The following is a 27,761-nucleotide window of genomic DNA, read 5'->3' on the forward strand; positions in this document are numbered from 1 at the left end:
TGTAAGTGAAAAAGAAATTTGTTTTTGAAGGCATTTGTGAAGGAGAGAGATGTTAAGGTAGAAAAGTGTTCTCATGTGGGTATTTGTGTGAGAGATGGCAGCAACCCGGGAGCAACAATCACTTAGAGCAGAGTAATAAAGAGCCTGGAGGAAACTGCTCATGGAAGATGTAGCAACTGTTAAGAAAATGACTGTAAAAACGACTGCTTTGTTACTCAGTAGCTCCCCTCCTTTCTTCTGGGTTGACACATTGCATGTGCTTACCAAACTAACAAAAATTGTCAGCTGGATTTCATATCACCTTATGCCTCCACAGCAACTAAGTCCCAATCACCGACTTTCTATTCTAGGGGATGATCCAAGAGGCAGGAAAAATACGACTGGGTGATTTCGCTGGTTTATAGGATCTGTAATTAGAACAGGCAAGGAGAGCATCCTGACCTGGTGCGCTCTCTCCTGACCATCACAGCAGTCCAAAAAGGTGTCACTGGGACCCTGCGGGATTTGTGCTCTCCTCTGTGAGCAGAGCAGAGCATGCCTTGCTAATTAAGAAGTCATGTTTCCAGGGTGTCGTTAGTGTTGATGGGAAGTATTGATGCTGCTCTTGGAGAAGAAGATGAACAAGGCAGAGCTGTTCTGGCACGTGGCCCCTAAGAAAGAGAGGAAGTCACACAAGCTGATATTTTTCAAGTGGAAAGGGATGAAATCAATGGGGAAAAGAGTAATTGTTCCTAGTTCAGAAGAGCATGGTCCAGATGGTGGGGAGGAAGGCCCATTTTCCAAGAGGAGAGTGGCTGGGCATTTTTCAGCTGAAGGATCCTGAAAGTAGACATAATTGATTATGTCCACTTGGAGGTGAAACCTAAGATAACCGTACTAAAAAAATCATGATGATGTAAAGGCTTTTTGTACTCACAATATTTTTTTCCTTATCTGATCCCACCTGCAGGTGGGAGTTGGCTTGTTTTTATTGTGTTGAAAGATCTAGTTTGCCTGAGATCCTTCCAGTAAAGCTTGCAGCAAAGTTTCCTTCCAGACTGTTGTCATTAATTTTCAAATACAGCTGGATCTGTGTGAAAATTCAGCTTTCTAACACAGGCATTCTCAGTGACCAAAATATACCATTGCTTGAAATTTCTAGGGATGAAACAAAGTAAACCAGATTTCTACCAGTCAGCATGATAGCTAGGCTTGCCATAATGCAGGCTTTGAAGAGGCCATGCATGTCAAAGATCATTTATGCCCCACAGGGAGGACAGAAACTTCCAAATGCTAAGATGAGGTTGAAAAGGGAAGAAGCAGAGAATGTTTTTCAGATTTAATTTGGGACCAGCCCAAAGGATACCCATGAGAGAGGTAGGGGGAAAGAAATGTCAAAACACAGCTTTCCAGCAATGCTGATTCTTTTGCATTTTGTAGATAATGGTTAAGAGAATATCTTTGTTTTTATGGTACATCAGACATGTGCTTTGTGCCCACAGACATAACTTAAATGCCATGTCCTTGCCCAAAGGAGCCTTGTATTGAACTGAGTCCCTTTATTTTATAGAGACATATGTCTGGTGATAAACAAATTGCACTTAGTTTTTCTTTCCACTCATGCGAGCAGTTATTGTACACGACACGAAACTGGGCCAATTACCAGGTTCTCAGATTCTTCCATCTCTGCAGATGCTGCCCACAGGGATGGTCCCCAGAGCACAGCTGGGCATCCCCTGAGAAGTATTAACATGAAGCTTTAGTAGGGGAGTTTAATCCCCACCATCTCTGAAGCCTTTGCATAAAGAGCTCCAGGTGACTACACAGATTCATCCATATAACTTCTTAAATGGACCCAGAGTCTCACCTATAAGTGGAGTTAAACTCTGGTTGCAACGTCCTTTAGAGAGGGAAGCAGTAGGACACAGAGCAGCGGCCTGCAGTGATCTGTGGCAAAGGAGAGGGGAGGGATGCCAGGAGGACCGGGGCAGGGAGGGCTGGGGAAGAGGCTGGGGCAGCGGCAGAAGTCTCGGCAGGCTGGCAGGGAGAGATTCTTCCAGGCGTAGGGGGGATGCAATGGAGGGTAAGAAACTGAGCCCATGAGCAGCAGGGAGGTGCTGGTTTTTCTCCCTGATGTATATCCATCATTCTGCAGCAGCAGTGAGCTCTGGTGGAAGCAGGCTGGTGTCAGAGTGGTCCTCATTCATGGGCAAATGGCGTGGCACTGCAGCTGGCGGAAGGCAGCTCCGTGGGGAGCCTTTGCTCACTCTCCCCCATTTCAACCCTTAGGTGTAAAGCAGTCTGTGCAGGCACCATTTCTGTGGGGTGGTTTCAGACGTTGCCAGTTGTGGAACCGCATCAGGTGTGCTTTGGTTATTGGTGATACAACTTTTATTTAACATTCAAATTGTAGCCACAAGGAAAATTTAGCAAGATATGTGTACTCAGGAGTGGGCTTCTCCTAAAGACTCCAATATGCTGATGTGAGGGATGTCTAGAGAATATGAAATGAGACACCAGGTTCAAAAGCATCTGCAGGGTGCCAGGGACAAGCAGGAGCACCCACCTCTCCAGAAGCTGTGATACAAACTCACATGCTTGCTTTTTTTGTAGACTGGCTATATTTTATCTAGCTCTGCTCATGACATGACACCCTCAATGTCTGCTTCAGGTGATCCTTTTTTTCCAGCCTCTGAAGCAGTCATGGAAAACTTGCTGTTCCTGAGCAGATTTGAGAGCCGAGCTGGGATGGAGAAGGTGGCTGCACACCTGGTGTGGGAGAGTCACTGCTCTCAGTTGCCATTTCTTATTTTTCTTCCCCAACCATGAGCATTTTTGACCATTTAAGGCTGAGAATTCTGGTTTCCTGGTCATTATTTCTCCTAACACTTGCTCTACCATACATGTAATTTCTGTTGGCTTCCTGCTAGATAAGTGGTATATTTTCTATATTAGAACAGGCAATAGCATATATCTTTCTCAGTCAAATATATTTCTCAATACTGGGTGTATGGGAGTGTCATCCTCCTTGGGTGTTTGTCTGCCTTAAGTTTCTATGGCCTTCTTATTCCTGCGTCACCTTGGTGTGTTGGGAATAGCCCCTGCAGCAGTGTTTGTAGAGAGCAGGACCCCAAGCTCTGACCTCCTCTTGGAGATTTGGGGGATAGGTGGTTGTGTGCAGCTGCAGATCAACGTTTGCACAAGGAGAGCAGTAAATTTCAGACTCTCACGTCATTAAATGATGCAGTTTGGTCTGGGATTCTGTCCTGATCTCAACTGTTTGTTAATAGTTAAGAAGGCCTTGACAGATTCTTAACTGGTTAATAAATAACTCAGGGAAGAGAAGGTTTCTTTTCTAAATTACAGATTAGTTTGCTTTATTTTTAATGATGTTCCTCACATGTGCCTTATAAAATTTCCTGAGAGCGTAAGTCAAACAGCAACAGGCCAGTGGCATTGAAATCACTCGTGCTCTTTTGTCTGTGTTAAGCCAAGGGAACTTTGATTTAGTTGCTTGCCTCCTATGAAATATGTTATAGGATTAAATATACTATCATAATTAAAGACTGAAAAGGCCTATGGAACTTGGTCACAGAGTCTCTCCTCTTGCAAAATTGGATTACAAATTCCAGGTGATGTCATCTCAGGTATGAAATACTTCCAGCCAGAAGGGATCAGCTTATTTTCCTAATAGCATTCCTGAGAACTACTGCCCGTGAATCTGGGATTCTGCAATTGATTTTGTTTCTCCGTATGTTGAAACAGCCCTAGCAAAGAGTGTTCAGTCTCCCATCCCCCTGGATTATTTGGTGAACGTTTCTTTCATCTTAGATCACAGACAGACAAGCATCAGCTCACGAGGTGTCATGTACCAGCTACTGAATATAGAGCTGTAAGAAGCAGAAAACACAGGCTCTGCTTCTTTAATTAGTTCATGCATCTGCTTTGTTAGCTGATCAGAAGTCCCAGAGCATAAGGAGTATTTGGCCCAGGACACTGATAGCCATGCAGTGAGATCATCAACAGTTCTTTCCAAGAGTGAAGGTTAAGGAGTCCTCCTAGGTCCCAAAATAGATTTCCTGTTGAAAACCCAGATAGTTACACTATTTCAGTATCACATAGCCACTTCTTGCCATTATGCAAAGAGTTGTGAACCTTGGTGGAGCTTATACCCTGATGCACATGACTTCCAATAGATCCTCACCTATGGCTGAAGTCGAGTGATCTCTGTGCTCTTGCCATCTCACAGCTGTGCAAATGTGCCCCTCGTAAGCTGCTGCCTCTCGGTTCTGATAGATCTCCCAAAGGGCAAAGATGGTCCAGGCGTCCAGAAGACAGTTTTGTTTGCTGGTTGATGCAAAGGCTTGAATAGTGTATAGAAAGGGTAAGATCAAAGATACTTGTATTAGCTTTTAGTATTAGCCTTGGTAATAGTATTATAGCCTTAGCTTTAGTATTTTAGCCTTGGAGAAGGTATGTTGGGGTTTGTTAGGTGCGGCAGATAGAAACTTCTCTGTCTGGGAACAGAAAAAGCAACGTGAAATAAAGATTGTGTAGTATGGAATTTTTTGTAGTGAGTTGGTGGCTCTTCTCTAGAGGGAAGGCTAGAACTCTGCAGCCAGCATGGATGTTTTCGTAAGCAGGTACGGCCATAGCGAAAACATCTGAGACATTGGGTGCATATTCTTGCTAAATGTGAGGTGTCTTGTTTTCAGAAATGAGAGCAGCACTCATTTTTTTTTCACACATTTTAGCTCATCCATCCATCTTTTGAATGTCTGACTACCTTAACGTTGTACCTTTAGCAAGTCTGAAAAGCAGCCCTGCAAAATGATGAGCCGTATGCATAGAAGCACCAAGTCTCTTCTCCCCACCAAGCTGATCTAATCTGGCACCAGCCCTGCTCAGAGCAGCAGTGCCTTTGCTCCCCCAGCACAAACAGGCCTGATCAGCTGAGGAATGGCCAATACTCACCACTGTCCTGCTTGGTGTCAGACTTCCCAGGCTGGGATGGGTTGAACTGGCTGAGGAGATGGTCTTCTGAATTCCACTAAAAATGGGAAGCTTTGGGGGAAAACCCCTTTGTTGCAAGACTCGTCACTGGTGCTTCACATGAATTCATATCTGTAGCCTGAGAATGTGCAATAAATAGGTATATAAAGTTAACTCTGTTATCCAACTTAAGTCTCATGCAGATGAGGGCAATGCTGTTTTCTGTAAAAGATCTGACCCCCTAGAAAGACCACCTTCTGCTGCCTGCTACCCATATTAACCTGTCTTTGGATTAGGGTTACATCCATGCTTAGTGCTCAGAACGAGAGCAGCCAGTCTGCTCAGTTTAGTATTTGGTTAAGAATAGGATAATTACCTGTGTTTAGTTCTCAATATCAAGATCAAGATCAAAAATCAAGATCTGGCATGGTTGCTGATCTTGTCTTAACCCTAACAGTATGCACAGACTTAAGTTTAATACCAAGGACCCATTCTAAGCTTACCTGCAAAAGGCAACAGAGCTCTGGAAGCGTGTGCCATGAACAGAGACCCCTTTAGGGTGAGGCAATACATCCTCCTCTTTCACCTCCAACTCTCCTGAGCCCCAGTGGTACGACAAGGGCCCTTTCTAGGCTTAATTCAAAGGTGAGAACTTGGCCTCACCCTCAGCTTTCTCACTGAACTTTGTAGGACACAGCAGTAAATCCTCTCCTAAACCCCAATTTTGCAGCTGGGAGTTGGACAGAAAAGCAGCATGCAGGAAGCGCATGCCTGCTCCCAGGTTTGTGAGTGAGAGCTGCATGGATGCCTTGGGCTAAGAACAAGGACTGACGATTGTGGGTTACGTCCACATCCTGCCTACTGCAGAAGGATATGTTTAGGGCTCCCTTTTCCAAGTGTGTCCTTTCTATCTTTAGGTTTGGGGTTGGAAATGTCTTCTTCTTGAACTGCCCAGGGACTGTAGTGCAGGTGCTCTGGTTAGGGATTTTTATTTCAAGGGCTGGTGATGGCTAGGACAGCCTGGGCACAGTGTCTCTGGCACCGGGAGCATTTTCTTTAGCCCCTAATCAAATCATGCTTAGCCACTATAAGCCGCCCTGCAGATCATATTTAAAGCAATAGATTTATATCATAAACTGTTTGCTGGAAGCACCATATTATTCCTATTCCTGTGCCAAGGCTTACTTGACTGCACCTGCACTGTGAATTGGAGTAGAGGCTTCTTTTCTGCAAGCTGGACCGGTTTTCTTTCTCTGGTTCACAGGACTCCCAGGGCAGTTTTTACTGAAACAAGTGGGGAAGGGGGTATAGGCATGTTTTGGCAGGACACGACAGTGGGAATGAGCAGCAAGGGCTGTAGCCATCTGCATCTTGCACTGCTGCTGAATGCTTTGCGTCCTGTGCCCAGGAGCCCCGATGCAGGGGCGAGAGCAGAGAGCTGGAGAGGGAAGAAGAGGCTGGATGATGCCACATACCAGCGCTGCTGTTTGTCTCCAGTCCTTGCATACCAGACGCATCGTTGTCCTGAAAGGGGCAAACTGGAGCAAAGTTGACCCAGGCCTGGTATGCAGGCAAAAGCACGTGCGCAGACACACCAATGCACACACCGTAATTGTCAGGCACGGAGATGCAGCTTTGTACTTTGCATGTTGTCCATACAGTACTCGGTCACACAAAGTAAGTACGTCTCAGGGAAAATGGGAAACTTGTCGCAGGCGAGATGTTTTAACTCTCTCCAACTTTTCCTTATCTTGGGAGGAGACAAGTGGAGCTAACGGCCCCACCTTGTAATTAAAGGCATCAGAGATGAGCATGTAAGACAATCATTCCTAATTAGTAGCTGTGTGGGTTAAATGCCATCCTAGTTTTCCTTCTCGGTGGTAAGGTGAGCAAACGGCAGAAAGCCCTTGGCTGGGAGAGAGGGAACAGGTTAGTCTGCAGCTTTCTCCTTCCCCATTAGGAGAGCCCTTTGATGTCTCTGAGCAGTGACTCTCAGCCCATTAATTCCAGGCAGTTTTCAGTCTGAAGTGCAGAGCAGGCACAAAAAAAAAACCAGATGTCAAACTTTCTGCCCTTCCCTGGAGTCATGAACAGAGGCTTGAGCACATCTTTCGGGGCCTTTAAATACATGTAAATATTCTGTGTGTTGTTTTGTTTTTCCCCTTCCCCCTCCTGTTCTGTGACTTCATCTGACGGTCTTTGGAGAGCAAGGGGACTATTCTTGGAGACCATCCTCATCCTAGAAATCATAAACCTGGCAGCTACCCTAGCCCTCTCTTCTTGGACGCAATCCTATCTGAAATGCTCATGGCGCATCAAAGGAGCCAACGTGTGCTCCCAAAGGGTCTGCTCTCTACTGAGGACACAAGTGTCCTGTCCTCACGCATCGAGCTACTCACAGCTTCTGCTCTCGCTGCTCTGTCACTTTTTACTGCATCCCCATGACCTGGGAGCTGCCGAAAGCCTTGCACCTTTAAAAGGGAATATTTGAAAACTAAAGTCCAGCTAGGATAAATCACAGGGAATAACATTAGCATGTGAATAATATGGATAGGAGAAATTAGTATGTAGAACTAATAGTTTTGTGGGTGAGATTTCAAAGACTCCTGCAGCCCAGAGTTCCATCTACATAAAATGACAGCTGTGCTCGCTCTCTTTCTATCTTTTTTTGTTTATAATTTTAAGAGTTGTCTTTTTGGTTCACCCCCATTAGCATTCCCTTAATAGGGATCCTTTCTCCATGCCAGCCCTTTTAAAGATTAAGAATGAGACAATGGCTGCTAGAGGAGTGACTCACCTCACGGTCTCGTCCCATCTTCTGCACCCAGATGCAAGTGGGCAGAGGCAAGAGAGTCCAGGACACCGAGCAAAGCCTTGGGTGATGGCTCAAACACAGGCAGGCTTGTCTCCAAAGGTTCCTCTGGGGCCTTGAAGGAAACTAAGTTAAATGGGGGGTATATTAGTCATTTTAGCTGTGCAGGGTGTGTCGAAGCCTTGGCAGGGAGGCAGGCTGGTCCCCAGTGCCCCAGGCACCGTCAGGAGCGTAGCCATGTGAGCTCCCACTGGGAACCCACATTTGAGCCTCAGCCCCTCGCGCCCTTTGCTAGCGGTGGCTGCTGCAAGGAGGACGGCTGCTGTCCTGCAAAAGCAGGTTTTGAAGCACTGCGGGCAGGGTGGGCTGGGGTAGCTGCAGGCTGTGTCCTGCTCTGACTTATGCCACTGGAAAGCTGGAGAAAGTGTGTAGCTATGGCCTTGAACCTGGCCACATGCTTCATATGCAGGGGCCAGAGGTGAAGGAAAATGTGGTGCAGTCACTTGAGGGGCATCACTTTGGATGATATCCATCACTTTGGATATACCTGAGCACATTCACTGGGAATTTGTCCTGTTTGGAGGGAAAAAAAAAAAGGTTAATTTTAAAAATTACTACTTATTTTCACACCATCCAAAATGGTGCAGCGTGTGATCCACACAGAGAAGAAGCGGTGTGATGGAAGTGGTTACTTTTCACTCTCGCACTGCTTGCACTAGTTGCCTTTGCTGGCACAGAAAACACCTAAGGGCAGGGTTTTACCTACAGTTTGAGGGGCAAAAGCCACCACTTCCATGGGAAGATGCAATCTTGCCGATCGTCCTGCCCTCATGCCGGCTACTCCCATGGGTGTAAGTGTGTGAACTGATTAAATAAGTGACCTGGGTTACAGCTAACCTGGAGGGAAAGAAAGGTAAGATTAAAAGAACAATGAATTATTTCACCTGTGTTGTTGAGTTAGACTGACTATGAATGTTCACGAGAGCTGCAGCCTGCGAGGTCAGTGGCAGTGTTCGCAGCAGGGCTCACGGGAGTGTTAGCCGAGTGATGCACGTACCTGGAGGCTCCGTAATCAAAGGGGTTCATGTTGTTCTCTCTCTTTGTGTTTTTTTTTGAAGTTGTCCTAATTAATTAAACAGCTGATGGAATGGCAGGGCAAGCACATAGTGCAAAAACTCAAAGCTGCACAGATTTTCAGCTTGGACCTGATGAAAAGGCTTCTTTGTGTACCCTGGTGTCTCATTAGCATAATTAACTCTGCTCTGAGTCAACTGAAACATCAGCAAGTTGACCATTTCCAAAGCAGAAGCAGTTTTACAACAGCGAAGTTGATATAAGAGCACATGAAATGCTGAAGAAAAGCCTTTCCTTTCCGCGATGGTTCTGAGTTTTTGAACAAAAGCTTTGTTATTGTTGTGGGATTTTTTTTTTTCTTGTAGTTGAACATTTTGATAGAGAATTCACCTCATTTTCATTAATTTTTTGGCAGGAGAAGAAGACAGCATTTTCTCAGCAAGAACTCACTCAAGCAGAGAATCAGGGCTAGGTAAAGGAGCATGGCTAACTCCAGCATAATTATTGAGAAAAACCAAAGTGTGTAGTGAGCAAGTGCCTCTTTGGTTTAGTGCTTTAACAAATTATCTATATAAGCCTGAGTTATTCCTGAGATTTTATTTCACTTCAGTTAGTTTAATTCCACACTGACCCCAAGCACAAACTCTGCTGAGGACCTTGCTTGAATAAGGAGAGGAGTGCAGAACAGATTTGGCAATCCACTCTTGCAGGCTTTGCTCAGTGAGTAGCATTGATTCGTATAGGTAATGTAATTCCAGTGAGACTTTGTTAAGGGTTCAGGGTTGTGGGTCCAGAGCCTCTGAGTGGCAGATATTGGGTGTGTGGTGGATTTTTGCAATGATGAAGTTTGAAGGATGGGCAGTTCGAATTTGGTACTGGGAAAATCTGCAAAGCAAAGGATGGGAGCTTTGTTCCTTTGCACGACATTTTCTTCCTGCAGCTGGGTTTCAGGGGGTCAGGATCTGGGAGGCTGTTATCAGAGCACACTCCAGAGATATGGGTGCTGTGGTCGGGTCAGTGACCCAAAGGAAGTCCAAGTTCCTTTCCTGGCCTTTCCTACCCTCCTGCAGACAACCTGCGACCTGCTGCAGTGTCTATAACACTGGGAACAGCTTTTGTCTGGAGCTGTCGGACCTCCTGGAAACCTGGCATTAATGAAAGGGTCGCTGTCCCCCATCTATGGGGACGTCCGTGGGGTGGATCACTCTGATAATGGCCAATCTCCACAGCACAGAAATGACCCTCTAGCAGTTTGACCCTAGCAGTCAACTGTCAACACCGGTGGCAAATGGGTCAGGGAAGCTCAGGTGTCTTTGGAAACCATACCTCAAAGCATGATGCTGGGTAGACATAAGCTGTCCTTGAATCCTTTCCTCCTGGAGACGTGCAGGGAGAAGGAGGTGCTGCTACATAACCGACGGAACATGACCCCGACCAGTGCTTTGTCTTCATTCTCCCAATATACCCCATGGCTGCAATGAGCATGGCACAGCTGTAAAATTGTAAGCTTTTCCTCTCTAAAGAAAAAACGTTCTGAACACATCTCCACGTACGCTGGAAGGGCCCGTGCCAGAGCAGCAGAGGTTTTCTCCCCCGGTGTTTGGCAGGCATGGTGGCTGCAGCGGCCACGATACAGTAACCTGATAGCGTGCTCATGAGTCACTTCTCAAACACAGAACTGGCAAAACAGGCTGCATGAGGCCTCATCAGTGCTCAGGATATCGTAATTATGATGGCCTAGCTCACTGAAGGAGGGCAAATGCATGGTTATTTATTTATATAAATAAATATGCATTTATATATAACCATATGCATGGTTATATACAACAAATGCAGTCGTATTCTCCTAGGGAAACCCACGGCTGCTGTTGGGATGTGACCATGGCCTCACTGGGGAAGCAAAGACGAGCCTTTGATGTCCTTGCCTCATTCGTCCTGGTGGCAATTCAGTTCAGCAGGAGCATTTGTGGTTGAGGTGTTCTCTTGACAATTTTCTCTTACCTTTTAATGACCTGCTTCCACTTCAGCAAACCAGTTCTCCCCTCTGCTAAATATATCCTTGAATTAAGATTTCTGGTAACTGGGAAAATACCAGAAGATCCACTTTGCTATAATCACCTTGATTTTATCTTTTTAAGAGTGAGCAATTGTCCCCTGTCTGAGGCACATGGTTCTTCCACTGGCCTGGAGCAGTCGTTCGTATGTGCTGCCGAGAGTCCCTGCCTGTGCAGTGCCCAAGCCATCCCTGCTGCTCAAATTCTGGCTCTAGCAAAGGTCTAAGCAGAGTCTTCTGCACAGCCCGTTATTCAGGTTGGTGCACATTCCTGGGAGCAGCGACTTACCCTTTTATAGCTCTTGCTTCAGCTGCAGTCTACTACAGCATTTTCCCCAGTGAGTCTCACGAACAAATCTTTCCTGTTGTTAACTGCCCAGTTAGATTAAAAGATGGTAAAACAATGGGGTCTGAGTTGGGACAAGAGGAAGGTAGAGCTGCACGCATGGTCTATGAGCCTGTCGAGGGCTTGCCCCAGACATGGTGACCCACAGCATGGCCTGGGAACGGTGACTGTGGAGGACAGCAGACAAGCTCTGGTGGCAGCAGCCGTGGGTAAAGGCAGTTGCTGCACCTGAGCAGGTCTGCGTGAACGCACGCAGACACCAGCATCACGGGCCATTGTACACACGCTTTATCAGCTCCTGTCGATGTCTGCCATGTCCTCCGGGGTTAAGCTTGTTTCTGGCAGGTGCTTGGAAGCAGCCAGTCAGCCTAAGCTGATTCACTACCCAGGGGTGGAGCGCCATGGGGCAGGAAGGGGCTGTGCTGCAGTCCCTGTGTGCTTAGCCAGGGTGGAACGTGCCAGCAGGCATGGTCATCCACGGCAGCCAGTCCACAGCACCAACCCGTCACGCTCCTGCACTCCCCATGGATGTGACTCTATGGTGCTGTCTCGTTCCCCAGAAAAGAAGGCTTTGAGATACCTGTTTTCTTCCTAGGTGAGGAAAGATGTGTGGGTAAAACAGGAAGGGTTTCTTTGTTCCCTGTGGGGTTTTGAAAAGCATCCTCCATGAAAAAAGAGGCCCTTGAGTTTAGATTTACAGCAGCCCAAGCAATTATACAGCTGTATCTAACATCTGCAGCTCTCAAGGAATCTCTTGGTTCCTTACCCTCACATGTTGTCTTTTCTGACAGTCACAGGTGTGTGTGCAGGTGTGTGGTTTATTTACTCCTGCTGATTTAGGTGATGCTGTCTTTTAAACCAGTGCATCCTCAGGTTGGACTGAATTGCCATTGACTCCCGCTGGATAAGCAGCATGTCCTGCTCAGCATCACATGTGGTTTTTTGAAAGGAGAGGAGGATCAGCATGGTGTCTGGGCCAATCCCTCATTGCCAGAATATCCACATGTAGCTGTTTTTGTCTCTGGAGACCTCTTTAAGTCTGTTTTACATCTGAGGACACTAATGCACATAAACTGGGCGAAACTACAGAGGGAATTAGTGCCAGAGAGGAGCAGGGTTAGGTTGTGTCCGGTTCCCAGAGCTATGCATGGACCACCCCAGCCTCTTTGAGCTTGTGCCTGGCTGCAGTATGTGTCTGAGGAAGGCTGTGTCCTTTGAGCACCTGGTACGTGATGCCTGAGCTGCGTTTACCCTTCCCAGACTCTGCTGGCAGCTCACCAGCCTCGTGGTGGGCTGCTGCGGTGTAGTCATTCTCTGCAACAGCTCTGTGATATGTGTAGCGACTTCCCAGTCCCCTAACATCTCTTCTACTCATAGAAAGGGAGGGAGAGGGAGCCAAGAAGCATCTTTTTGCCCTGTGTGACAGTACAGCTCCGGCACAACAGGGCTGCGGTGCTTGACCCAAGTCCTCAGAGCTGCCACACTGCAGAGTAACCAATCGCTCCCAAGTGACAAGCCCTGTCTTTCCATTTTAAGCCTATTTGTGAAAGGAGGGCTGTTTTAATTTTTTTTCTTTCTTCTTTTGATGCCAATCTCTATTGTTTGAGGAAACTTTTGCTAGGAAACCAGGACTGGGGAAAAGGAAACTCAAAGACAGAGCAGCCAAACCCTTTGCAGGAATCTGCTCTCTTCTGAAGGTTAAAGCTTGTCATTTTTTGATTTACTGGAAATGATTGGTGTTTCCTTTGTTCTGCTTTGCGGTGGCTGCTCTGATAAGCCCTGAGGGATGCTTTCCTTGGACAGATCTGGAACAATTACAGCAAAAGAAACAAGGAAAGTAAACCCATGTCCTGTTTTTCCTTATTCCATTTCTTGTTAATCAGCGATTTGCCTTTTTTCAGAGAGAGACTTGGGACTCTGCCTCTCTAATTGCTGGGGACTTTAAATGGCTGCAGACCCAGAAATACCATCCACTACAGACTGCTGCGATGAGAGTGTTGCTGAACGTGCTATGTGGTCTGACCTTTTGGTTTTTGGAGAGCTGGCTTCTGGGACTGACACAGCTCAGAGATGAGAGTCGTTTTGGAGCCTGATGTGAAGCTTGCCAGCAGCCCAGAACCCTTTCTGTATGCAGTGCAACCCTGAGTCCTTTCCAGGACTGGAGTAGGAGAGTGCTGCGGCTCCAGGCTGAGCAGGGCTGTGTGTGGCCCAGAAATATACGGGGAGATACTATAGGTTGAAGTCCACTGATAAAGCCCCACGGATTCTAGGAATAAATATCTTCTACCAGGCTGGGTGCAGACGGTGAACGGATGGGGACTTGGCCAGTCCACTCCTGCTGTGATGCAGAAAGCATGTCCTGTGAAGTGGTGCTGCTGTGGGGAGCCAGCTCCAGTCCTGTTCCTTCCTAATGTGGAGTCCTCTCGCACCCCGGGAAAGCTGCTCATCAGGCTGCCGTTTCCCCAGCTGTGCAACTGCAAACTTTGCTTAGCTGTGCCAGGGGCTTCCCCACCTGGAGAAGGCTGGAGGCCCCAACCCACGTTCCCACTGAAGCAGCAGGAGACTTTCCCAGTCACTTCAGTGGGCTGCGACCAGCTCCGTGACATCTCCGTGCCTTGGTTTCTCAGAGTAGAAATGCAATACAACAGCCACCACCTCCTCGGAGTGCTCTGAGGCTTGTTTGTGTTTTATGAAACACTGAGATGCATGGGAAAAATGTGTCATGAAAACCCCTCCTGAGAAGGCAGAGCGTGAGCACTTGTGACTGCTGTTTCTCTGAGCTGCGGGGACAAGCCTTGCATATGATGTCACTTGCTGTGGGCAGCTTTGCTTGGAAGCAGGAAGAAGGGGGGACCACTGTCTTGCTGTTGGGGTAGAAGTTAGACCAATATGAACCTGGGGGGACAGTAGCCAAGTGACCCACTTGTCCAGTCCTCCCCCCACCCCTCCCTCTGGCTTTGTGGCCCAGGCCTAGCCACGGTGAGCTGCTCCATGCTATGCTGGCGGCTGCAGCACAAACACAACCCACCGAGTCCAAAGGAACATGAGGAGCCAGCAGCTGGTCTAGTTACCACCCTCGTGCCTTCTTCCTCTACCAGCCTTTAAGGCCAAGCTGCAGGGTGATGGCAGTGCTCACCGAGCTGCTCCAGATGCCCCAGAAACTTTCCCTGTTTTTTTTTTTCAGCTGGCACACAGCTGACAGCTAGATACTGGGAGCAGCTGGAAGGAGATACCCAGCAGCACTGTTCATAAAAGTCCAGATGAAGGATTGAAACACCTGCTAGCACCAGGAAAAATGTTTGCTCTGGGACGTTAGGAATTACACCCTGTGGTGCATATGGCTGCTCGCATGCATAGTTTCCTTATCATTGCCAGTTAAAAAGGCAGGTGATGGATGGGCTAGTGTAAGCCAAGAGCATAGTGAAGGCAGCAGCCTCAGTCCTTGCTAGGCAGTGGAGATGATGTCTTGCAAACTGTTGTCTTTAATACCTAGAGGTATCACAAGTATTGTGAGACATCGCCACTTTTTCACTGCACAAACATATATAATAGATGCTGTTTCCTCTTCTCTTTAAATAAAACCCTTCAGTGACAAAGTGCACTGCAAGAATGGGTCCTTCCATTCAGAATAGACGTAGTTTTAAAATACAGGGAGTGAATTCATGGCCATAGGAAAATCAATGACAGCTTTTCTGTTGATTTAATCTCAAAAATCAGTGCAGCTCTTACCCTGAGCAAACCCAGTCCAAGCCAAAGGATCCCACTAGTGAGATGAGCTAGAACAGGGGCATGATGAAGAGAGCTATCTGCCACAACCAAGAGAGCTGGAGCCACATACTTGCTTGTCAGTGTGAAGCTGGTCCAAGAGCTGGGCTAGCTGGAAGATACAAGGACTGAACACCTCGCCCATGCTATGCCCATCAACACAGCTTCCCTCCAAGACGCTGCTGAAGTTGATAGCTGCAGAGCTTCTATCACAACCTCTGAGATCTCTGAACAGGCCAAGATGGCCCAGACAGCCCCGCACAGCCCTGTGCCAGCGCGTGGTTCAGTTCACTTGCAGGCACGTCCCCATGCCTTAGGACATCCAGGGGCAGCAGCAGCTCTCCCAGATCCATCCTGGCTCACGTGCACACAGCTGAGGTGTCCCAGCATCACCTCACAGGTCAGCCCAGGAAGCTGTGCCCTGAGCCCGTGTCCCTCCCTGGCCAATGTCACCAGCCTCCTCGGGGAGCTGTGGCTCACCTCACTGCTCTGGATGTGCTGCCTGGGCACTGCAATGGGAAAACCTATTAAAAAACTTACAGCAATATTTTGTAGATATTGCTGCTTGGGGAGACCTCGTTTTTCTCATAAGTCTGTGTGAGATGCTTTGGAAAGAGCTGTTTTCCAGACATTGCCGAGCCCTTCTCCTGGGAAAGTTAGCTGCCAGGAGCACACGTCAGCGTGGGCACGCGTTGGTGCTGGCTCCTTTGGAAAAGCCAGGCCACTACCTTACCTCTCACCCCCCGTGCTGGCTTTGGTGTGTGCCTCACAAGGTGCGGATGTGCTAAGTGACCTGCCAGTGTGGTCCTCGTTTGTGACCGTGCAAAGCCAGGGATGGGGCTCAGGCTTTTCAAAGGGAAGGGCTGAATGTCAAGCCAAAAGGCTGGTTCTCTGGCACTGCAAAAGAAAGGCTTTAATGTCCTATTAAGTTTTGTAACATCCCTGTCATCTGAAATTTCTTTGAGCCCAAACCTAGTCTGGGGGCGTAATGAATTCAGCGTTCTCTATTAGACAGCTCTGATTTCTGCAGTTTTGTAAACATCCCTAAATCCACGTGGTGCTGTAGTAGTTGTCTTTCAGCTGCCTATCTCAAAGTGCCTCTCAAAGGAAGGGAGGAATCCTGTGTCCTGCTCCAAGTCACAGAGGAAAAGGCATCAAGATTCAGATCTCAGCCTTGTATATGGGAGTAAAACTGACCAGATGCAGTTGCAGGGTCTTAACTGGTGCAAACTCACTGTCTTTAGTGCCCGCCGGGACATAGCCCTCTGAGTGAAGTGCAGCCTGGGCAGACGGTCCTCCCGACGGTACCCACGGGGAACCTGAACCGGCAGGCAGGTCCCTTCTGCACAAACCTGCACAGATGTGGATGCATGCGCTGCCATCAGAAACTGGCTCTGGGGAACTTCCCTGCTCTCACAGTTAGTCTCAGGCTTAGGGTTCGTTACTAGAAATCATTAAAAATTAAAATGTAGGTAAATAGCCATAAATCAGGTCACTGAGTTCAGGGGAAAAAATAATTGCCAGGCTTATCGTCCAGCTTCCCCAGCATTATTACTGATCTTCAGGAGGGCTGGCACTGCTCGTGACTGATTTCCGTGCTTTGAGCTGAGCTGGGATGATGCACTCGCTGCCCGTGTTGTCAGGTGCCCTGTGCCAGCAGCTGCAATGACCCATGTGGAAGTAGAGCAGAAAGCTGGGCGATGCAGAGGTGTGTGTTGGTTAAAAGGATGGATTTCTGCAGCCGGCTGGTGGAAAAGGGCTTCCCCGTGAACTGAAAAGGAAGAGTTTGCCTAGCATATGCAACACAGAGGCAAGACTTAGTAACTGGAGCTATTTATTGGAGTTTCTTTAAAACCATGTTTCATGGCTGCAGGGCTGTTATCTTCAGTCCGAATTGTTGAGTCTCATGGGGGTGTTTTGCTTTTTGTTTAAATAAAATATCTTGTCTCTCTATTTAATAGCTGACATAGCAGGTTTAGGCCAGTATCTGCTGGGAAGTCTCTGAAATTGACAGATGAAAAAATCAGTAGACTTTAAGAATTACTGATGCTTTATAGAACATGGATACGCATTTAATTTGGAGACAATTCTGCAGATGTAGCACATCTTGGCAATTGTTTTCTCCGCTTTTTATTTTGCTAATAAGAATGCATGGAAACAGGAACGTCATTCATTAGGAATCTTTCTGGTTTATTCCTTTTGCCTGTTCCTTACTTACGTGGTCTCCTAACCCTCTCCCAACAGTACATGGAGATCTCTACCTGTCTGTGTTCCTGTAAACCGAGCGTGCAAGTGCCCGGTGTGGTGCGTCAGCCAGGTCTTCACACTGGTCATTCTGCAGTGGCTTAAGATCACCAGTTACAGTGGAATCACCCTTGTTTTTTATGGTTTCTCCACCCAAGCTCCAACACCTTCCCCCATAATGGGGATGCAGACGAAAGGCTTGGCTGGACATTGCTGGGGCCGCCACTGCCATGGGTGGCATCAGAGGACAGAGAAGGATTGAAACTTGCCCTGTTGCGCATCTGTCCTTTCTGCCAGCTCTGCCAGGATAGTAATGCTGAATTATGCCTTTAGACTTGAATGTGTGTAGAAACTTTGATCCTGCTGTCACCCATGTTATGTCCAAGGGAGCTACATCTGGTTTTAAAGTCCTTGTGAGAGATGAATCAGATGTTTCTCAGAAGGGTTATTATTGTTACTATGGTTATAGGCAAGTGCGTAATAGCCCCAGCCATGTACTGGGAATCTCTGTTGTGTTTGGTGCTGGCCTGCAGAGAATAAGATAGGCCATGCCCCAGACAGCTGCCTGACCTTTAGGTTGCTGTCAAGGTATAATTTGCTTTTCATTACACACAAGCACTGGATAAATTTCTACGAATTTCTGCACTGAGCCTTTTTGACAAAAGGTCTAACCTGAAGCCTCTTGCAGATTTTTTTTTGAATTAAAACAGCTACTGTGATTTTTTTTCATGGCAAGGGAAGTGGCAACTCTCTCGGCTACCTGCTACAGAAGAAAAACCAGGCACCATATGCAACGTAACTATTGCTCTCTCTCTATCTCAAAAATGCCGAACTATGGGAGAGAATTCGTCCCACCAAACGCCCACTAAGCACATTTTTTAAATCTGGTTTCTCAGCCTTTCAGGAAAGGAGAAGCAAAATCTAGCTATGTTCTTCTTGCCTGCTGGAACTGGGCCCCGTTTCATGAAATTAAATGGCTAAGGATGAAAAAAAATATATCCAAGGCAAAGATGCTATTCTCAACAAAGGGAACAGTATATGCAACAGCTTCTGCAGCATTCCTGCAACATGATGTCTTTCCCTGCAGACTCTCAGTTAGGGATTGATTGTCTAAGCAGAGAATTGCCCGATTCAGAAAGGCTTAAGGCACACTTCATGAACTGTTTGCTAAGAGGATGAATAGATGGGCATGTGTGTATATAAATCTATAAATCGTGTCTTGTTCTGCCCTGAAGAGGACAGCTGAGATTAGGTTCTTTGTCATTTGATTTTATGTTCTCGGGGCTAGGGATAAAGGCAGCAGTGTTTTGCACATGGGGTCAGGATTCGATGCCGCAGCTCCAGAAGGACAATCTGTGGAAAACAGGGGATAACATTTATTGTGAGTGCTAGAGCTAGAGCTAACAAAGGGAATAACAACATTCACGCTGCTCTGATGTGTTCATAGTTAAGGGAAAGTCCAGTGAGTTTCTCCCATTTGGGTTCTCCTCTATACCAATGGGCTTTTTAATACGAGCAATGCATGGGTTCTGGTTTGAAACCACAGGGTGTTTGGTGGCAACGCTGCCATAAGCTATTGCTGTCCATCCCGGTCCTTGCCCCACCATGCCCATTGCTGCTTCTTCCTGCCCTTCTGCTCAGAGATACTCTGCTGTGTTTGTGCTGATTTGGCTGGACTTTTTGACAGACTTTGCTCCACTTTGGCACTGGTGGGTTTTGGGGAGGAGCGTTGATGGTGGGAGACCTTCCAAGGAATTGGCACCAACCTTGGGACTGAAACAGAAGGGCCCTGCAAGCGCAGGGAGCACCTGTGTCATGCGCAGGGAGCACCTGTGTCATGCCCAGGGATGCTCTGGGAGATGCTCTGAGCAGGGAGGGGAGGCTGAAGCTCAAGGAGGGAGGATTCAGTAGCCGGCTTCCCTGGGGAGCTACCACATTTGTCGTCCAGAGAGCTCTCCCGCTGCCCAAGCCAGTGGCCTTTTTGCAGCACTGGGGTACCAGCAGAAACGATGCTCTGCGTGGCCCCCTCCTCAGTGTGAGCTAGGAGGAGGAGCCCATAGGAGCAGCAAAGCTGAATCCCTCAGCCAAAGACATGTTTTCTGCTAGGTGAGGCTGCTGCCTAGGGGTCTTCTCCTCTAGGAAAGCCCCCAGAGAAGAGCGGTTAGACCACACAGCAATCCTTACGGTGCCTGTGCAAGCGAGTGTGAACCCCAGGCCAAGAGCAGCACTGTGGCTGTGGGACATCCCGCGCCTGCTCTCACATTGGTGAAGGTTCTCTCCAGAAATCCCCACGGGTGGCTCTGCAATCCCAGACAAACATGGCGGTGACTCCATCCCCCCGGCAGCTCCAGGTGAAGCAGGCATGGGCGGTGGGATGCGGGCTTCTTCGCTGAGCATGGCGAGCAGGCAGCGAGGGTGAGCGTGCGGGCGGCACGGCGCAGAGCCGTGGCGGCAAGGCAGGCGCTGATCTCACCGTCACCAGGAGCACCGCTGCTGAGCCCTTGGAGAGGCACATCCGGTGTAAGAGCTTTGACTCACTCATCTCTCGCCTCGCTTGTGCTGGGTGTGCTGAATGAAATGCAGGAGGTGTGCAGAACAAAAGACTTTGCTCATTTCTGCGTGGATACTCTATCCGCCTCGCTGGTCCCTGCATGCGTTCTTCCTCCGAGATGACGTGCTGGTGGACAGCCACGTGCAGTCCCTTGTGCAGCCCTGGCATGGCAGGTCCAGCCGAGCAGAGGTGCGGGGTTTTGTGGGCTGTGCTCTGCCTCTGGCCCGTGCAGAGTTCTCCCACAGCCCATCAGGCAACAGCTTTGTGCCTGGATAGCTGGTGCGGCAGCACGAGCATCCCCTGGGCATAGAGCTTCCCACTTATAAATGAACTACAAGCCGTCAAGGGTCAACTCTCTTTTGCTACAATATGTGTGAAAAGATTGGGAAGGTCGAGCAAGACGTGAGAGATGTTTTTTTTCTTGACAGTTTTCTGTGCTATCCAGTATCCCTCCATCCCTTTTCCTCCTCTTCCTATTTCATTTCAAGAGAATAATTCCCAAATAGAGACTTAAGAAGTTGGTCCCATGTTCAGAAGGTGTTAGAGGTAGTATACGTGGGGTTTGCTTTGGTTTGGTTTTTTTTTTTTTCCCCCCCATGAGCTCCTAAGATGTAAAATAGCTACTGCATTGAAAAGTGGCTGTTCAGTCATTGCCCTGTCTGGGGAAATGAGTAACAGGTGAGAGAGCTCAAAGCACGGGCAGACGTCCTATGTTTGTGTTTCTCGCTTGTCATCCCTTCCCCAAAGAGCTCCCAGAGGCCACCCGTTGCTGTCTGCCTGCTTCGTCTGTCACAGCGACCTCTCTTCCTTTACTAGGAAAAACTTGGTCTTTAGTCAGCCCCAGGAAAGGCCAGTTATCTACCCCAGATGCGTCCCAATTCTGACAGATTTGCCTTGGCAGCAACATGCTGCTTTTCAAAGAACTCAGAAGAAACTCTCCTGCCAGCAAATGTAGATCGTGGTTTTTTCATTTCTTCTGGACAGGTTTCTTCTTCTCTTTGGGGAGGATTTTTCCATCTCCCCAAATTCTTCACGTAGTATTTGTGTCTCATAAAATGCACCCTCATTGCCTGTAGAAATACTGCTCCCTGCTAATACCAGACCAGGGGACTGCACTGAACAGTGCAGACGAAGCCAGACTTCACAGACTCAGAAGGCAGCTAGCCCAAGGGAATGGGATAGCTGTGGAAATGGGTACCCAGTCTCCTCCCTGCCTAGTGACCCTTTGCTAAATACGGGCCAGTTTATACTTACAAAAGCAGAGGGGATGGAAAACTTAGGGGGGTCAGGAGTAACAGTTGCAGATGTTAGGCTCTGGGTTTGTTTGTTTGGATCTCCCAAGCACACTCTGATCCCAAACTTTTCCGCTCTGACGAGTGGGACTGGGTAAACGGACTCTGGTACTTTTAGTCCAGCCTGAAGTGGACGAGTGTCCACAGCTCCCGATTCACACGCACTTCCATTTCCTCCAGGGTGGCTGCTCATCATCCTAATCCCTCATCACCCTACCTGCCAAACACAGCTCCTGACCCTGGAGGTGGCAGGTCCTCCTTCAGCTGCCCCTGCCTGGGTTCCCCCATCAGGAAATTATAGCTGATCTCAGTTCCAGGGCTGTTGACCCAATGTTGCTTGTCGAGACTACATTACCATCCAATATTTGGGGGATGGGAGGGGGATTTTCTCAAGGGTTCTTATTTATCTTCTGCATATCAATGTTTATCAGAAATTATGCTCATTTTCTGAAGAGTCCCAGTTTGCAAATCTCTAGGTTTCCTGTTAGCACTTCCTATTCCTGGTGTTTCTGAAAATCATTCATTATCTCCAATTAGCTTGTGACTGGTATACAGCACCCAGAGACTGTGTCCTGGTAGTTCTGATAGTACTTCCGAAGATCAGCCTGTTGCATCCGAAACAAAATCCTTCTGCTTTTCTTCCCTTATTAAAATAATAATTTGCACTTATGTAATGTTCTTCAGATCTTCTGGGCGAACATTAGCTAACCCTGCTGTAAGACACAGGCGTGTTTCTGCTTTGCAGATGAAGGAAGTAAGGCAGAAGGAGGGTAACTAATTTGTGGAGGTCACAAAGCAAAGCAGGAGCAGAGCTAGGATGGTAATTCAGATAGCCTGCTCCTTCCGTCCCGCTCCAGTCACTGCCGCACAGCGCTAACAGTCCAAATTAAGAGATTATAATGCATAATCCATACTGGTGTGCCAAGAATTCTCTAAATCATATTACACTGTCACATAAAATGATGACTCATTTGATAACACAGCCCACAACCAGTTCCTTTATGTTAAAATTATGTGGACAAGACTGGATTTAAAAAGAAAAAGGAGAGCTTGTTATGTGTGTAGTGAATGCTGAGTTATAGATGCTTTCATGGATTTTATTTTGGCTGATGCTGAAGGAGCATTTGTGAGCCTGTTTGTTGACAGTGGTGCTTGGGACTAGAGATGCTGACATTCCACTAACAATAATAGGAACTGTCTCTGTTTCTAAATTGGAAATTCTTCCTTACATGGGCCCAACCCACCCTCCACCCCCACCGAAGGAAAGGGCATTCGTCTGGGACTTGCAGATGGAGCATCTCTTAGCAGTGCTGGTGCCTCTGGGGCTGCAGGGTCAGACCTGTGTTTGGTCATTGCCAGATGGAATGACCTCCCCATGCCTTGTGGAAAGGGTGGGAAACAACCCGAGGTGGCGCTTTTGGGTTCTCTGGAGAGAAAGTGCTGTTTATGTGAAGTAAATAATAACATGGCAGAACAATCAGCCCAACCACACTCTTTCCAGAAAGAGATGCTTTCACCAAGTCTCCCGTTGATGCCTCCTCTCTGCTGGCTCCACTCTCCTTCCTCCTCCCTGCAGCCTTGTCATCCTCGCTGCAACTCCAGCTTCTGCCCTTTGTGACTGCCTCTGCTGCCGTTTGGGGACTGTGTTATTATACTTACTAAAGCCATTTGAGATGTGGCTTGTGCGAATAACAGTGAACTGCGTTTTGCTGCACTGTGGTTTCACCATTTCCTTTTCCTCTTTCTGCCTGGGCTGTAATTCCTTACGGCTGAGGAATCCATCACGGAGTCGTTTTTGCCAGGAATGCCCACACATTCTCCGGCTGAGAGTTGGTCTGGCATCTCATCAGAGATTACTTTTCCATACACTGCATAGCTGGCGCATGTCATAGCCACTTGCTGCACTTGGAATATAGAAGTGTGGTCAGGGCAGATGGTCACTGCTTCTTTGAAGCCACAAAGGTCTTGCTTGACCATGGGACCAGTCCATCTCTGCAGGTTGCATTTCCCTGTCTGCATCAGATCCCATGGGTCACTTCTGGCCCAACACCATTCCACCCTATCTCCCAGAAAATGTGGTTTAATCTCCCCAGCTTTGGGTAAATTAGCCTCAAGGCTGCCAAATCTCCAGCAGGCAGTAAGGACTCGGATCAGGAAGCAGCTTCAATTGCTGCGCAGTCAAGGCCAGTTCAAGAAGCTCTTTGGAAGATTTTCCTACTGTTGCGCTGGAAGCTCCTGCTTCCCTTGATTTCTTACAGGAAAAAAAAAAAGAAAGTAAAAACCAGTTTCTGTGCATGACCTGCGGAGACCCGGCGCATCCTGTGCTAGTGCTGAGAGGAGGGGAGGAAAGTAATTGCTTTCAGCAGCTGGAAGGCGTGGGTGGCAGGATGGCTTTGCGTGGTGCCGGAGGACGCTCCGTACATGCATCCCTCCTAAACAAATACCTCTTTAAATGTGTATTATGGGAATTCAGGGAACAGCTTTTTTTTTTTTTGCTCCTCTCCAAGTAGGAGCGAGGCTTATTAGTACTCTCCTTCCATCGGCGAGGTGCGGAGGCTGGGAAGTTGTGAGATGAGTAACATTTGCTTTTATCAGTCTAATCTGCTCTCTCCTGGACAGTCACTTCAGCCAGTAGGATGAGGAAAGGAAACACAAGGTGCCGGTGGGAGCGTGACTTCTATAGGGGGAAGCATGTAGCACCATTCAGCACAGCTACAGAAACGAGCTCTTTGCTGTGCATGTGTCAGTAGGAAGGAATTATTTCCGTGATACTGCTTGGTGCATCCATGCTGGATATGAACTTGTTGAAGAAGATGTATTATATCTCACTGATGTGCATCTCAGAGTAACTGTACTCTTTTAGACATGGTAGTATTTGCATGCTGGAAGAGCATCGTAGGCTCGTAAAGTCGACTCACGTATTTTTCCAGGGTATCTTTCGTCTGCAGTCTCTGAAAATTCCCAGGGAGCTCCTGCTAAGTAGGGGAGGGAAAGGGAGGTTTCAAGGTGAGATGTGATGGAAGTGGAAGTGGTTCGGACAGTCTCAGAGCTCCAGACAGATGGTGCTGAAAGAGAAATGGATACTCCAAGCATCTACTCAGACTTAGAGTTGCAGAGAAAAGAAAAAAAAGAAGAACTGAAGGCGCAGGGGTGTGAAACCAGAGTGAGAGCTGCCAGCCCCCAGGCTGTGGAGCAGGGTTATACACAGCTCTGGAGGGAAATATCTGCAGGCAGCAATCTGGCCTTTGGTAAAAGACAGAGATTTAGGGAGGTCCACAGGTTTTCAGTGGAGCTCAGCTGTGACCAAGACAGAACTGGCCAGTTTGAGAGTGGAAGAGCAAAACTGGTGCTTGCTGGGAAGCAGCCAGCAGCAGGGGCAACTGCAGCCTTGCTCTGCGGCCAGGGAAGGTGCACCCGGCGGTGCAGCTGTAATCGGGGATCGGGGGAGATTGCTCTGCTCAAGCACAGGAGGACTTGCTGCCCTGAAGGGGAAAGACAGACAGATTTTACAGTGTTTTATCTCACTGTTGCTGAAAGATATGAGTCTGTCATTATTTACTGCCATCTGTTAGATAGACAAGAATGGCAGCTGCTAATGGTGATACCCTACATTTCATAAGGTCTTTTATCCCCCAAAACTCAAGCCCCCAAAGGATTTACACAGACGATGCAACCCATTTGAAGTTACACCGCAGGCTTGTATCAATCAGTGGAAACGTAGCTGTTCTTTATAAGCTGTTTGCATCTCCAGAAACATTACATTTATAGGACTGTGTTTATGTGCCTGGTAACAGTTCAGTACAGCCCATACCCTCTTGTGAGAGGTCTGGCCTGTACACATGGGTATAGGAGGGTTTGCATCATGTCCCTGTCTGTGACAGACCTCAGGTGGAATTCATCACATTTTTGATTCAGAAAGAAATTTGTCTCGCTTTTCTTTTTTGTCCCAGTTTTAAAGGCCTGGGTACACATCCATGCACAGTAAGATTTAGAGGTGATTAAAGTGAGCTGGGAAGTAGATGTCTGACATCAGTGTAATACAGAACGCCTTTCAGAGACTTCTTCCCTTGCATGGTATTACCCTGATCTTACTCCACTGATCCTACTGAGATTAATTGGGGGGGGGACAGAAAACGCAGAGGGAGAGGCAGCAGTACAGTGCACGTGGCTAAAAGTCTCCGGTCCTGTGAGCTGGATCCAACACAGTAAGTGTTTTGTGGCTCCTCTGCTCCAGAGCTCTGCTCTGAGGCTGCTGATGGCCGACGGGGTGACCTTGTTCGTGTCTCCTGGGTTCTTTGTACCTCAGTTTCATCACCTATGAAATAAGGATAATATCACTCAGGGTGTCTGCAAAATGGTTTAAGATCTAGTCATAAAAAATACCAGGAAGGAGCTTAGGTGATATTACTATTTTATAGCCATAAGTGAAAATGCAGATACCAAAGCAAATGACACGCACATGCAGGTCATCCTGTCCCTTGATCAAAATCAGGGTGAGAGAGGGAAGGGGATTGCTTCAGAGGAGCAGCCATCTGTCAGGCTTACAGAAGAAGTTACTGAAGTGTGTTATCAATAGTTATCAAAACTTGCTGGAGCGGAAAGGATTTTAACATACTAATGAGCTTTCATTTGTGGTTCCTTGCTCGGGACAGCTGGTTTCCTTTCTGCATTTCTCCAGGCTGAGCAGTGACTTTGCACTGCCTTTCAGTCCCCGCTCAGTGTCGTTTTCTGGTTCTCTTGTAGTTTCTCAGTGTGGTTTCTGGGGAGGGTGAAGTCATCCTCGCTGCGCTATTTCTCGTGCTTATTGTTTTGCATTGTGTGAAGTGGGTTCTTTTAACAAACTCTACATTTTTACAATGCCAAGAAGTAGGAGCGTTGATTGCATTCCTGGAGGCTGCCTCTGTGTCCTAAGGATGTGCATTTCCATTTTATTGTCTTCTATTTTTACCTCGTTTTTGGGAAGGAGGAAGGGCTGGAACACCCTTGGGAAAGGCAGTGACCGTCTCTGGGCTGGTGTGGTCGGAGTGTGGAAGGAGGGACGTGGCGCGTCTCCCGGGCAGCCCCCGGGGAGGTGGCACACAGCCCACGCATGGCACGCACATGAGCCGCCCTGGCAGCCCCCAGGCAGTCGCAGAGACCCAGCTGTGGAGAACCCCTCTGCCGCCTCTGGCTTTTTAAAGCTCATTTAAACCCTAAAATAACAACTACCACTCCCTGCTGAGGGAAACCGGCCGGGATTAGCCAAAGCCTCCCATTCCCCGCTGTCTAGTGAAACAAGGACTTTCCCCTCTGTGTAAGTAGGATGACTTTGCTCCCTCGCCTTCTCCCTGAAGGGCAGCACTGTGCTTCAGTGCGCTCGCTCCTGCCCTCTGACAGGTCCTGCCTGTGGTTTACAGCTCAGGGCACCAAAGGCAGTGGGAGACATATGCTAACCTGAGATGACAGCAGATGGGTGCAAGGGCTTTTAAGAACAGCTGCTGGTGCCTCATTCGATAATCCCATTTTTAACAAATCCATACGATGGCAAAAAATACTGGAAATCAGGTTTTTCTGTCCCCTCGCATCTCCTGAGCCATACTTGACCTGTTCAACGTGACCTAAGGATTAAAGGCTTGTTATTTTAGCTTCCCTACAATAGATCAGAGCCTGATCTCTGCCAGGCCATTGAGCTACTGGTGCTTGGCTCTCCCCCTCTTTCCACTTTTTTTGTGTCCCTGGACCTGTGATAGTCCAAGGATGTGACTCCTGCTAAGGGACACGGTGGATTTTCCCAAACACTATGCACCGTGGCATCAGCCCCCTGTGCTGGTTGCAGCACGTTTTGTAGCTCTGATCCTCCCATTTCTCCATTCTTAAAACTAAGAAAACAGCCTCAGAGAAGAAAGGCTTGGCAGCATCACCCCTCAGCAGCACAAGCGCGACCAGGAAGAAGGAAGCCCTTGCTCTTCTCTAATGGGGCTATAAACATGCTTTTACGTCTGAGATCGGAAGAGAGAGAAATTGTGAGGCAAATCTTGTCAATACTGTACTTCAGGCTGTCGGCTGAGGTGTCCTTCGTCACCATGGTATCGGTGTGCTTCAAACTAATAACGAATTTGCCAACACGACACTCCTGCTAATACCCTCAATTCCCAGATGGGGAAGCCGTGTCACTGAGATGCAAAGTGGCTTATCCAAGGTCACCTCGTAAGTAAATGGCACGGAGGGGAAAAGAGCTCGGGTTTATCGACTCCCAGCGTTTCCCAATGCCGCTCGTACCCTCTGGGAAGGTTTTGCTGATAGCAAGGGCTGTCCTGAGGATAAAGCTGCAACTGCCAGCCATGCCCTCCTGCTCTCCAAACCGTTTTTTTCCTAAGGCGGAAAGAAGAATTTTTTCTTCTAAGGGAGAGAGGCAAAAAGTAGTTTCCTGGGGTCGGTGGGCCCTCTCGGAACGAGCCGGGCCGGTGTTTACCCAAAGCCCCGGCTGGCAGCTCCTGCAACAGATGCCAGCCGGTTTTCGCCGTAGTTTCTCACCCCCGTCACGACCCCGCGCAGGGCGGGGCGCGGGCGCTGCCGGGGCGGGCTCGGCGGCCGCGCAGCCCCAGGGGTCCCGGAACGGCACCGGCCGGGGGAGGGGCGGCGAGGCGGGCAGCGGCGTCCCGGGCCCCGCGGCC

General features: G+C 48.2%; 1 protein-coding gene across 1 annotated transcript in view; it reads left to right on the forward strand.

Annotated features, from left to right (window-relative positions):
- Window positions 1-27,761, forward strand: part of NEURL1B (neuralized E3 ubiquitin protein ligase 1B) — a 145,200-nt gene that overhangs the window by 81,457 nt on the left and 35,982 nt on the right. The gene's annotated exons all lie outside the window — the stretch shown is intronic.

Source organism: Ciconia boyciana, chromosome 9, assembly GCF_034638445.1.
Source record: "Ciconia boyciana chromosome 9, ASM3463844v1, whole genome shotgun sequence".
Taxonomy (NCBI): Eukaryota; Metazoa; Chordata; class Aves; order Ciconiiformes; family Ciconiidae; genus Ciconia; species Ciconia boyciana.